This window comes from Dreissena polymorpha, chromosome 3 (assembly GCF_020536995.1).
Source record: "Dreissena polymorpha isolate Duluth1 chromosome 3, UMN_Dpol_1.0, whole genome shotgun sequence".
NCBI lineage: Eukaryota > Metazoa > Mollusca > Bivalvia > Myida > Dreissenidae > Dreissena > Dreissena polymorpha.
Genome location: NC_068357.1, coordinates 82,112,064 through 82,126,795, shown reverse-complemented (window position 1 = coordinate 82,126,795; position 14,732 = coordinate 82,112,064). Strand labels below are relative to the sequence as shown.

At 34.2% G+C, this 14,732-nt stretch overlaps 1 pseudogene; it reads right to left on the bottom strand.

Moving 5' to 3' along the window:
- Positions 1–1,439: 1,439 nt before the first annotated feature.
- LOC127874989 (uncharacterized) lies at positions 1,440–14,247 on the bottom strand (annotated as a pseudogene).
- Between the last annotated feature and the right edge of the window lie 485 nt (positions 14,248–14,732).

Genomic DNA, 14,732 nt, shown 5'->3' with positions numbered 1-14,732 from the left:
CAGTAACACGGCATGCATGAACATGTACAGTGAGGTACATGAACACTCAATAAAGCTTATGGTCACAAAATCGAAGCGCAAATGTACTTGCAAAACAGTATTAACAAATTGTGATGATTCTTAAAATGTAATACTGTGGTGCATGCTGGAAAAGTGTTTTGAACGGGATAAATTGAATGTATACATTATTTCTCCCACATGTCAACGCAACGTTATTGAGCTGAAAATTGGCCTCGAAAATACGATCGCCAGATTCAAACTTATAGTACTTTGGATTTAATACAACGTTTGTTGCAAGATCAACAGCTCCAGCGTCTTTTGGGTTTAATCAGTGCCCACGAGGCATTGTCTGATATGGACCTTGCGTTACACGATTGAGAAACAGTTAAGATAAACCCGTTGAGACTAAAGAGGTAATACATTTTAAAATACAATGTCTCAAATGGAATATTACATGGTATTAGCATTTGCAAGTAGTTTGTTCTATTAACATTTACTGCTTTTTATGTTCACTTCTTTCAAAAGATTTTCTAAGATAAATGGCGAAAATAATTTAGCATTAAACTAAATTTCAAATGAGATTAAAATGACAAAAAATACTCCATATCATTTAAATATGTCATCACCTGCTATTAAATAAATACACGCATTATAAACAATACATTTCCCTTATTTCATGCATTTCTATATCAATTTTGTTGGATTCAAACTGACGCCAAGAACAGTCGCACACTTGAATGAGCAGTTTATTACTATAGCACCGTGTTTCGATAGTGAGCACTAAATTGGGGCACTACATGTAAATTCAATATTACCACGTATTTTCCCGCGCACACGAAGTTAAGCCGGAGAAAATTTACATATTGAGTACAAATAATTATTCTTCTGAGCGTTTAAAAACAAATCAGAAAACGTGGTTAATACAAAAGTACTCAATAAATGAAAGCACCTGAGCGTATTTGTGATAAATATACCTCTTTTAGGCCGCTTGTATAACGACGCAGTTTATATGCATTTCGACAAAATTGATCTCCTCGTTTTTTTCCGAAATGTTTTGGTAGATTTGTTTCAATTTTTTAACTCTGATATTAATTTTTTTCGGAGGTAATTATACAATAGGTACTTAGCCATTCAATTACTTGAGCGTATTTCAATTTCATCGTGAATAATGTGATTGTCTAATGTATGCACATATCCCCCAGTAGAAATGATTTGCAATCATGTTTTCATGTTTCATTTAAGCTATAACATTAAGTAAAACACTATTAGAAACCTCTTTAAACCAGCAGTAATAAAATGCTAAGACAAACTAGTTTATAAACACACATTGACTCCATACAAAAGCAATTGTCGGCAAGTATATTCTTCATTTGAGTCAAATAGTATGTAGACATTCTAAATTAAGTTAAAGTGAACTTAAATGTAAACAAAGACGTGCATATTGTTTGTAGATTTTTACATTACAAAACAATAACAAAGAACGTTAACCAACAATTGGAAGATTCTGCGCATGTGAAAACTCCACAATGACTGGATGCCGTGATATTGTTAGTGTTAACATATGTCCGTTCTGCGAGTAGCTATGAAATACCTCTGTTGGGTGGTCGACTGATTGTCCAGTAAACCTGATACCCTTTTGAACGTGCATTCCGGAAGATAGTTGAAGAATGATGCGTTGCTCTTTAGGGTCGTTTATATCTACTGGTAACCAGGCAACGATATGAGAGGTGTTGCCAGGAACAGCCTGTGTGTCCGTGGGAAATACTGGTTGTGTTTTGGAGTTCGTAAGAGCGTATACATAGCCTGAATAGCTTTCCTGTACCACACCGAAAAAATAGGAATTTCCAACCAATTCCAAAACTTCTTCCAAAACCCCGAAAACTGTTTTCCTCTGAAAATGAGTTGTTTGTGAGGAGGTCAGTCCACTGCGACAGAAGAGCGTGGAGCAATCTGAATTTGCGTAAAAGTACCATGTGGCTCTCGCGACATTCGACCTTGAAAGAATCATAAGGCCTCTAAACGCGTACACAGCTTGGGCGTGCTCCGTCACGCATTCCGTTGCATCACAGTCTTCCCCGGCACCGTCTGCGTCCCATCCCCACTCCGTGATCCACAATTGTTTATTCGGGGTGTTGGCATCTCTCCACCGTACAAGAGGCTTTATACTGTTGAATGACGAAAGTTTGTTTTCAGGATATGTACCTCTTCGAACACCATTGAGGTCATTAATGAAGCTATACGTATGTCCATTTATGACATCAATGTTAATTGCTACGTCTTGTAAGACACGGGTTCCAATATAATTGGATGTTTCGTACTTGCTATCTGCTTGAAACGCTGCGGGCGCAACGATTAATGTGGAATCAATGCTCCTAATGCCGCTAGACATTCCTTTCAACACTTTGACATAAAACGCAGCGTCATAGTCCCACGGTTCATTGCCAACCTCAACAGCGTTCACAAGACCATTTCCTTTAGCGGCTCCAAAATGCTTCGCAAACTCTTGCCCATAATGAAATGCGGATTGTTCAGGCGTATTCCAGACATACTGAGGTGAAGTCTGGTTAGTGAACTGTATCGACACATCAATAGTCAGGTTTGCATTCTTCCAGGCACCGTATTCCGTATCCCAGTTGAGCCACCACTAAGCCTGCGTGCCTCGGCCCGCTGCCATCTCCGAGTATTCGGGGTCGGTGTCAGGGTCAGTCACGTCCCAGTTTAGGTTGTGATAATTTCGAGCATGCGACGCTAATTTGTTGTACAATAGTGGGCCGCTCATGTCGTTGGTAAGTTGACTGCTGTATTTCTGCGTACCCCAGCCCCAAATTCCATTCACACCCAATAACTCTCGAAATGTTTTCGTTTGCGGCTTTGACGCTATTGGTGGTCCCCATGCGCCATGCTCATCCCATGCATCGATCTCGTAACAGTATACCTTATTATAGTTGCGCAAGTTTACAGTGTATTCCATGGCTATGTATCTGGCTACCTGTGAAGACACACTTGTTGTGATTGCCCGTAGAGTATTAGGGTCCAGCTCGGCAACGGTTTTCCAAGACTTTCTATCTGTTGACAACATCAATACCAGATGGGAGGTAGAATTCGTACCTGCCCAATGTCGGGTGCGTACTGTTCCTACATGTTTGTTCGCGCCTAGATCAACTGTAATACGTTCAATACATCCATTTTCGGCCAAGGCAGATAGCTCATTTATATTAAAAGAACTGTTGGAAACAAGCTCTATAGCGGTTATTGATACGTTTGGAGGGAAGGTATTCACGTTTTGGTAGTTGGAAGACGTACCTATAGCCTGGAGGAAATGTTTAGATCCTGAAGCGACGGCGTATAAATGAACGTCATCATTGTATTTTCCACTTAATGAAATAACGTGTAATATTGTGGGAGAGTCCAAAGTTAATGAGAATACACTTTTATTAAAAGAATGTACATCGAAGGATGTATAAGGGGTGCCATCCGTCACGTGATCCATGTTTAAAGCATCAACGCCGTTAACAGCACATTTTCCCTCGTGGAATTTCCCGAACAGCACGTTCACATCGGGTCTGTTCATGTAGAAATTGGGTAGGCAGCTTCCTGACACCCAATTCGTGTTGTCGTCTCCGTCAATAACGCGTTCCATATAAGATCCAGAAGTAGAGCTTACTGACTCAATAGCCGATTTAGTGTACGAAACCATCAAACCTGCATCGGGGTCCCATGCGATTGATGTCGGTAAACATGCCGTAAAAGCAGCTATCAGCAACCGGATCTTCATCTCTGTAATAAATACAAATACATATGTTACATATCAAGCATGTAAACAGCAACTATGAATAAGCAGTGAGAAGTGGGCTATACAAAGCAGTTTATATACTAAAAAGTGACGTAAATGCAGTGGTTTAATACACATAAATGTAAGATTAGGTTCAATATCTCGATATTTTACAGGTAGTGATATACATGGATATATATAATAAAACTAATCAATTGGTTTAATCAGAAGCCATTTTCGTATGTCATTCTAAAACATCTTAGTAAAATTGTGCGTTATTTAAAACGTTAATTAATGTTATATTTATCGATCCCAAAACAGGTTTAAAATGTATTTCCTTCTTTATTGACTGATATTAAGTCAATTTGTTTACAAACTGTGTTCTTTACCTCTCCTTTCCTGTTCCCAATTAGGCGACCAGTATACAAAAGGTCTGCAGTTTAATTTGATAAGGAATAAAGCAAGCAGTCCTATTTTAGACTTAGTCTTATCTTACCAATTGTTTAAATTAACTTTACTTTCAACCGCACAATTAAATGAAGATATATATGCATACTGAAGTGAGTATTTGATGTTTTAACAATATAAATCTATATTAGAAAGATTAAATGTAGGGTTTTAATGTTAAATAATCATGTATACCATTTAAGATGCAGACACTCGATTACCAATAACACCGACTCATTATAAATACTCGGTTAACATCTATTATGAGGGTTTGTTTAATTCAATTTTCATAGTTTAATTATTGCTATGTTTCCAATCGGCAACTTAGTTGTATACACTTAAGGTTATGCGTTCTATCTTATGAGGATTTGTTGTATTCGATTGTCATAATTTTATTATTGCTATGTTTCAAAGCGGCACCTTTGTTGTATACACTAAAGGTTATGCTTTCTGCAGATTGAAAAAAAATCGTCGTATACCAGAACACATTATCTCCTCTTCCACAAAAGTGTTTCGTAGTGTACTATATGTGGATATATCGATCCTGTATCGTGCAGTGAAGATACGACTTATGTCTATTTAAATGTGTGCACGTAGGCAAGATAAGTGAAGGTTATCTAGCATTCGTATTATTGCCCCATGTTTATCTATTTACGCGTTTATGTATATTCTTGTTTAAACTTCATGCTTAAAATATCAGCTTGTATTTCTTATTTTTATGCCATAGATAGCCCAACACGCTGAGCTATTAATAGCGATTCAATGAATCTTTAAAAAAAGATTTTATGAAAATGTAAAACCAAATACAGATGTTAGACCGTTTGCGAAGGAAACCGCCAAAATACATGTACGTTGTACATCTCGAATAAACGTCACGTCAAATCAAGGACTCTTTTTTGAGTTGTTTGAGAATTTAATTATCAATACAAACTTATATTACAACACTCAAAATATAACTATTAGCGCCTATCAGTTTTTTTAATTTCTATAAAACAGTTCAATACATGAACGCCCGAAAGATGAAGCGGTGGTATTGTTATTCATTTAGCAAAATCGATTCAATACTTAGCTATCAACGCTTACTCTGTGATTGTAAAATTCACAAAGCTTTACGTCATGTGTGTACATGTACTAAAATTCGGTTACGCGTTTTTGTATTTACATTGTTTAACAACATTTGATTTTTGTTATTAAATAAATGTCTGCGTAACAAGAAAATTGTATTCTTGATGCGAAATAAGTATGTAAATGTACATAAACATGAGCCTTGGACTTGCATATATTTACCTTATTTGTGGCGTGGGACACTATCAACATGACATACAGACCAAGTTTGAATTTCATTCCGGCCCATTGATTTTGTCGAAGTTACGGGTCTTGGACATTTTTCTCCAAACAATATGCTCTTAAACAACGCTTTTCCGGATTTTTGTCCGATAATTTTTCAGATATTCACCTGATTATTGGTAAGTGAGTCTACCTGCATTACTATTAGATAAAGATTGAGTTTTTATGTGGAGTTTTGAAACATAAGTGGAAAGAGTGGACATCTTTGTCCTGTGGACACATTTCTTGTTGAACATACGTAAGCATTTAAAAGTTGCTTTCGTGTGCATACAAGTTTCAAGTTTCAATAGTGATACATCGCATAGAAAACTGCTGATTTGTGTTACAGTAATTTAATTTGTTTACGTTGCTATGAATTATTATGATGATAATTAAATTCCTGCTTATGGTTTTGGAATGAAAGCAAAAATTCAGTATACTTTTGGTATATTTCATTATGTGTTATCAACGTTGCGACAATAGAACTTGTTTCAATAAAATTAATAACGAAATTTCTGTTGTTTATTGTATTGTCTTTGTTTGTTTATGTTTGGTTGACTGAGATGTGTTATATGCTGCATTAATTTGCATTTGGTTATTTCATATTGCTTATATTTATTTGAATGAAAGGAAATGTAATGCTTACACATTACACATTGTATTTTTATTGCAGACATATAAAAGTATTTTATCTATATTTGTCTTACGGTTATGTTATACAATATGCGATGTCCACACTGTCTTGATGGGTTTCCTATATTTTGCAATTAAAAACAAATATGCAAGTTTGCTTCTATGGTGGGACCTGCTTTACCAATGTTTGTTTCAGTTATTTCAGGATTGCAATGTTTGCTTGTGCATCAATTATTATTAAGTACTATGCTAACATTAACTTGAATGAACACCAGTATTGTTTTTGCATGTGTTTTTCTAACGGTTATTGCAATTAGTTTTTCGAGGATTTCTCTCATACAATTAAATAAATTGACTCCTGATATTATATGTATATACAACATTAGGAGTAATTGTCTTTCTTTTATTAGCAAAATTTATTGTATACACGTTTTTATAAATTGAAAAAAAATCTGATCCTGGTAAGCTAAATATTGCGACTTGCTTTGAAGATTTAATCTGGTGAAAACTCAACAAATCTATATTTCCTTAAGATAAAAAGATAATTTTCCAAAACCACTTTAAATCGTGTTTAAATAACTAAACTCCAATGCATGAGCATCCCTGAATGTTAAAATGACACTTCATACAATTTAAGGATTAACTTAATGTGTGCAAGTTAAATATGTAAATTCTCTCGCAACCCTGGGCATTAGACTTAATGGAAATTTATTTTAAAAAACTAAATAAAAACTGACTATTGTGATGGAAGTTGGTCTTAAGAACCTCGTTGGGTAATCTTGATCTAACCTTAAAGTTTTACTCATTTTTACCTCAACTTTTCATTTTTAACATGACTAACAAAGGTGTGCGACATTTAACGTTGATGTTGCGACATATATCGGCAGTTGAAATTTGTGCAACATTTATCGTTAAAACTGCGACATATATCGTCAGTAGGATTTCCGACATTTATCGTTCCATGCGACATTTATCGTCCAGGTTGCGACAAACCTCGTAGCCTGCGACATATAACGGCGATTCGACATTTAACGGCGATGCGACATTTAACGTAGCTACATTGGTCTTAACCACCTCTGGAACCATAAATGAAAAGTTTAAATTGGTGGCATCTATATATGTTGTTGCATGACAAAATTTCTATTAGTTTTTTCGTGACTAAGCGGAATTCACTTTTCTATAAATTTTCATGCATGAAACAGTCGACTTAATCGACGTCTAATAACTAGATATAAACATATTTAGTTTCATTACAATCGCTATAATTATCATTGATTTATTGATCATATATAATGTTTATTTAATTACTGAACAAGACATTAACCTTTATCCCTACACCACGTATGGATTGCAAAGCTATCTTTCTGGATGCTATGTATGAAGGTTAGAAGTTTCATAACAATAACTAAATTTGTTATTGAGAAATGCAGTTGTATCGATACTATATGTATTAGAATTGGCATTGACCTTGACATACGCATCATGTCGCAATGCCAAAGAACATATATTTAAGTTTGATGAACGGAAACCTGCCTATATTGTATATGTTAAATTCAACGTGTAAACAGGCTATTGATTGTGAAAGATTTCAAACAGGAGTTGCCAAACTTGAACTGTAGTGTCATTTTGATATGGGTATTAAATGTTATGAGTTTGGGTGATATCACTCAAGCCACTTATGAGACACTTGCTTACCGAAAAAAACATTAATTTGCTAATTGTAAATTTGTTTTTTAAGTTTAAAGGACCTTAAGTTGTTTTTAAACTTCAAACTTGTGTTACCCAACTTAATGGGATCATTTCAATATGAACAATACATCTTTTAAGTTTTAAAGAAATCCCTCTAGACAATCCTATTTCAACCTGCCTATAAAGCTCTAACGAAATAATTAAGAAGTGTAAATTGGACGCTATTTTGTAAAATTTTAAAGTTGAATTTTTACGATACCAAACCGATACATGCTTTAAGTTTAAATGAAATCCTACAAATCTTTTCTGAGGCAGTAAAGATTTAAACCTGCCTTTGTAGTAACTATGTAATTTCCAAGTGTATATTTGCCCATTATTTTCATAAATTTCAAACTAGAGTCACCAAGTGGGCTTTAAATGCATTACAACGCATAGGCATTGGCAATACTAATCCGTAGTTATACAATTCTCCGTGGAACTAAACAATTAAGTGAAAATTCAGGACCTTTGAACTTTAAGTGTGACCTCAACTTTTCAATAAATAGCTTGCAATATTTTAGCGACGTATTGTCTGGTTATGGGGAAAATATCCGAAGTAAAAGTAAAATCATTAACAATTGCAGAAAAATTTATGTTTTTTGACATTGAATTGTGGCCTTGAACTTTTCCCCACGGTTCATTGGAGTTGCGCGCGACACATCGTTTGATCAAGGTGAATCATATTCCGAAAGTGTGTTAAAATACTCCAACATATACCAATTACAAAGTGCATACGAAATCTAAACAGGCGGACCAATCCATTAAACCAGCCTCCCACTCAACAAAAGTTATCGAAGGACGGTGAAACTACTATATTGGCTCTTCATGGGCTTAAACAGAAACAGAAAGCGCAGATCAGGTATCCAAATCATAAATTAGGAGCCATGCGAAGAAATGACAGTAAAGCTTTAAACAATTGCGCTATGTGCCCTATTACACATATCGTTATACTTGCAATCGTTAAACGGGCCAAAGAAACAGGCTGTGTTTTATTTCATAATGCATTAACTCTTTCTTATTTCATACACCCAATATAAATTATATGCAATAATTACTTTTTAATTTCATATCTTTTAAGAGGTAACCTCCTTGTGCGGCTTTATAATAATAATAAGAATTAAATACTGCTCCAGCAGCTGGAGTTTCACTTCTTTATATTTAATTCATTAAAAAAAACACAGTGTATTACGTGTACTATAATTTGGTAACCGTTAACCTCATATTGTTAAACATAGCCACTTATTCACACACCAAAAAACAGCAAACCTAATTTTGAATATTTTTTTTTTAATTCTGAAATGCATAGGGAATTAGGAATTTACAACGGAATTATTGTCAAAGATTAATAATAGAAAATTAAATATGAAACATACTTTTAAGTACTTTTTAGTTACTTTATATTCATAAGCATAGCTTACAAAATATATCACAAAACTTATAAATAAGATCAAATAGGTTATTTATAGCATTCTATATTTATTTTCGTTACGCACTGAAAACTGTTAACCACTTTGTTGAAACAAGCGGACAAAATTTTGTCATGTTACATGGTTTTTTATTTATATTGCCCTCATATATATTAAAACTGTACAAAACCTTACGCTAAGAATCATTAAGGTACTTATTATTATTATTATTATTATTATATTTGATGATGATGATGATGATGATGATGATGATGATGATGATGATGATGATGATGATGATGATGATGATGAAGATGACGATAACGATGACGATAATTTTTCTGCTCCCAAAACGCAGATAGCTAACCATGAAGAACAATTATTCTTTAATTCTTTATTCTTGTTAAAGGGGCCTTTTCACAGATTTTGGCATTTTTTAACGTATTCGTTAAATGCTTTATATTGATAAATGTAAACATTGGATCGTAAAAGCTCCAGTAAAAAATCAAGAAAAAATTTAAAAAAAAGAAAAGAACATTGCCCGGAGCAGGTTTCGAACCAGTGACCCCATGGAATCCTGCCAGAGTCCTAAAGTAAAAACGCTTTAGCCTACTAAGCTATTGCGCCGAGTACACATTCGTGACGTATTTTATACATTATACAAGAAATCTTCGTAGTTTCATAAAATTTAACGACAAAAACAGAACTCTCCAAATTATTCAATCGTTTCGCGTTGCAACGCTTTATATTTTTTAGGTTTTAAAATCGTCAAAAGATGCATATAATGGCTATATTAGAGCATGGTTAATGTTCAGCATTACTGTTTCCTCACAAATATCATAACTAAAACGAAAACTTACGAATCTGAAACAACATTTTTCAATTTTGTCAATTTACCAAAGCGTGAAAAGATCCCTTTAAGGTAAAAACTGAAATATATTGAAAATAACAACATAAGGGAATATATTTGATTAATCACTCAAAAAGTATTTTTTTATTAAAATATTAAAGGGATCTTTTCACGGTTTGGTAAATTGACAAAATTGAAAAAAGTTGTTTCAGATTCGCAAATTTTCGTTTCAGTTATGATATTTGTGAGGAAACAGTATAAATGAACATTTACCATAGTCTAATATAGCCATTACATGTATCTTTTGACGATTTGAAAACCTAAAAAAAATAAAGCGTTGCAACGCGAAACGATTGAATAATTTGGAGAGTTCTGTTGTTGTCGTTTTAATTTACGAAACTACGAAGATTGCTTATATAAGGTATAAAATACTTAAACAGTGTATACTCGGCGGAATAGCCGCGAGGGGTAATGCATTTTTACTTCAGACTAACTCCAGGACTCCGGGGGTCACTGGTTCGAGCCCTGGTACCGGCTACTTTTTTTCCTTTTTTAAATTTTATTCTTGATTTTTTACTGGAGCTTTTAAGATCCAATGTTTACATTTATCAATATAAAGCATTTAATGACAAACTTCAAAATATGCCAAAATCTGTGAAAAGGCCCCTTTAAACATTCTGACTATTTAAACATTAATCTTTATCATAAATACGTTGCAAATTCAATTAAATCCCTATTCTGAAATCTTATACAAAACCTTAATGAGAACAAGCTTTGCAATCATTATACAAAGAAACAATCTGGTATGAACCGCGTGGGTACGAAACCAATAGCAAAACATTTTACTAAAAAAGCATTAAACAATTTACTTTTGCATCGATAATTATATGGACTAGAATTAATACATACTATTTAAACTTACGCTGTGGTGGAACAGTAGAACATGCTAAGATTAAAGACCAAATTCAGATGACCTTCCCGAAAACGTGGGAAACAGAAAAATACAATAGGCTAACGACAACTCAATTTAGCGGTTACATACAGGTATATACATCACACTCCCCACCTGATATCTTCAAAAAGGTATCACTGAAACCTAGCATACTAACTAAGTATGTAAGTGATGAGGTATATCTAATGGTTAGAATATAATACATATTTTATGGGACAATCAAAACAGTTACATCAAATTTAAAAAAAAATCAATACTGACAAATTAACACATTATACTGATACTAATCCTTTCTGCAAACAAAAATTTACTTATTCATAAGATCTTTTTCCTCAAGGTAATACAACAGCAATATATAAGTGCAAAAATACATGCGTAAATGTAATCCTCACTTAAAACCCTATATTTCACAAAAAGTCTCAATTGAACATTATCAAAACACATTTAAATGCATGTTTAAGCTAAATATAATGCTTATGCTCAGGAATACAATAAACAACAATCTTGCTAATCAACAAATAATCAGATCTTCAGACTAGTTGTTTGTTAGCAATTTTATCATATCAACAACGGGCCTTATATACAGATACCGTTTCAGGGTTTTACATTCATGTCAAATTTTAGGGGTCCCTAGGACTCCTGTTATTATTTTTCAGGGGTCCTGTCAATAAAAAATGGAGGTCCCAATATAACTTAGTGATATATTAGTAGTATAGCACACGTCAATGGTCCTTTATTCATGGCAAGTATTGTTTGCTTGTTTTTCACAGTACATCAAATCATTTCTGAATGAAAGCCATTGATATTTATTAAGCCATTCCGGCAAAAACTTTCGAGCCTTTTTAGTGGCAGGGGGGCATTGTTTCAGTCCACCAGGAACCTTGCTCTTGTGTGGCTGATTCTGCATCTTTTGAACTACTTTGAAAGAATGCGCGTAAGTCACCTTGTTTTGACATTTTTGCAGACGAAAAATGGAATTTTAAAATGCATGCCATTTGAGTTACAAGCAACGAATGTATGCTAAATATGCTGGCTGTGCTAAGTCAAATAGTTAAAACTTAAAGTATAGTAATCGATTATTTACGTAAACAATAGCCGCGATTTAACACACACCTATAAAATTAAATATTGTATAATGTATTTATTTTTACAGTTTAATCTTGCTTGCCAGATCTTGCTTGCCATATAATAAGCTATCGTAACCTCGGTAAGCTTTTCTTTCTAAGCGACATAAAATAGCTCGCATTTACGCATTGTAATCTCAATTCGTGACTTTGCACCTAGCAACAGCAGGTGCGCGATAATACGATTAGCCGATAAATCAAACAAGCGAGACAATCCTACATCCTTCTAGAAAATTACGTACTGCAGTTGTCTTTCAGATTTTCTTGTTGATATTACGAGAACCAATACGTCTAAATAATTTTGCGTCACATGGACGCAAAAATGACGGGTCCTGACTGGCATTTTATGCGTATTTGACGCAGAATATCGCGTCCCGTAAAACCTATTTTGGCCACATCACTGCGTCTGTGTACAGCGTATAGGATGTAACACTGTTCAGTATAATGAAGTTCCGATACACTCTCTGCATGTTCATACGACACTTCGACACACATTTTGGCCCCGTTACAACTTTGCAGTAAAATCCCATTCGCAGAATGTCAGAGTCAGTACTCGGTCACTAAATAGTCAGGGGCAGACATATTGGACTATCGACAGACGTTGATGAGAAGAGGGAAATCGTTTCATTATCTAACCACAAATGTTTGCCGTACTCGATCACCCTGTCTGGAATTCCTTCCTAAAAGCCTGATTAGGCGTCCGAAATTTGCCAGTTGCAATAAATAACAAAGTTTGACTTCAATTTACTATCGAAATGTATTGTGCTAAGATGTCCCATTTACAAGACGCAATAAGAATTTTTTAAAGACCTGTAGCATGCGAAAATAGGTCTTATGCCATAAGCGATCAGCGAAGCTGTAATACAGTCTGCGCATCTCGCAGGCTCGTCAAGAGATACCTAATAAGACCACTTAACCTTAATTTTTTAGCGGACAGCGTTGCTCCTGACCAGACTGCGCAAGTGCGCAGGCTGGACTTGTGCTACGATGGCAAAAAGACCCATTTTCGCATGACGCGGATTGAAAAGTGTGATTTGAATGTGTTGAAAGACAACTGCATGTTAAACAAATGTTAACATACTATATATTTCGTTTGTGAGGAAATAAAGTCGTATTAAGTCATGCGAAGACAAATATTATGTGTTCTCCCGTAGTATAATTTTAATCTACGAACACTATTTTGTGGTTTGAATACACGTGCACTTAATAACACACATTTCATAGTTGGTATGCGACTAATAAATGGTAAAAACCTTTGATTTCTGTTTGTTACCATTTACATCTAAAAGAATGGAAAAGGTAGGTTGGCCAAACATCTGTTAGTTGTTAACATTTAAGAAATACAACATTTAGGAAATAAATCGAAGTATCTGCATGATAAAATTTTAGAAAATTTCAATTAGAATTTTAAACAAAATTTCATAAAACATTCAGTATCATCTAAATTTCTACAGCTACGCCAATATTCACACCAGAAAAGACATTTGTTAGCAAGTATCAATAGTAATGATGATTCGGCGCACATATTCAACTCTAAATCGTAAATCCTTCGTGGTTCCCAATGTATTAATTTTCTCACAAAATTCGTCTTACATTTGTAGCGATGAAATATTTAAAAAAAATACATCGTTAAACATAAAAATTGTTTGTCAAATTAATGTACATGTATATGTGAAAGTGCTATAATGAATCACCTTACAATCATAGACAATACATTTAAAATTTGAATTTTATATCATTATGTATTTAAAACAACTTTTTATTATATGGCTCAACTTAACAAATTTTAGACGTTTGTGTCGGGGCCTTCAACATACTTAATTAGCCGCGTTACGTGTTTTTTTATGAGAATTACTTTATAGAAAATTAAGAAAATATATCGCATTACCTGTTTGAATGTGAATTTCTTGCTCTTACATCGAAATCCTGCGTAAGGTTTCCATAAAGACTTGAAATGAGATTTCGTAATATAACCCGATCCAATTTTACATCACATGCTCTGTAATGAGATTTCGTCATATTACCGAACGCTCCTTCAAATCACATGCTCGGTTTACCTCAGATCCTGGTTGTCAACCGCAGGTTTATTTGATTGCGCAAATATTCATGTAAATGATTTCAACCGCAACGACACTGATCCTTTTAAAATGATGACTGTCAGTCTGAACAAATTAATAGGAAATATATGTACATATCAGCTTTGCTAAGGACGATGCTTTCATTGGATTTGCATATTACAAATGAACTATCTGATCTGTAAATTGTTTTGCCTGTATTTTGTTTTTTTAAGACATAAGATTGCAAAGTAAGCATCTGTGTTGAAATCGTTTTAATTCAGTTTAAAAAGTCAATCCAGCTCTTAACGTGGTTGAATTCGTTTGATAACCAAGGCGTTGAACGTATCGAATTGTAGTATTCTGCACCGAATAACGTTTACACTTTAACCCATTTATGCCCAGTGGACTCTCCCATCCTTTAAAATTGGATCAATTTA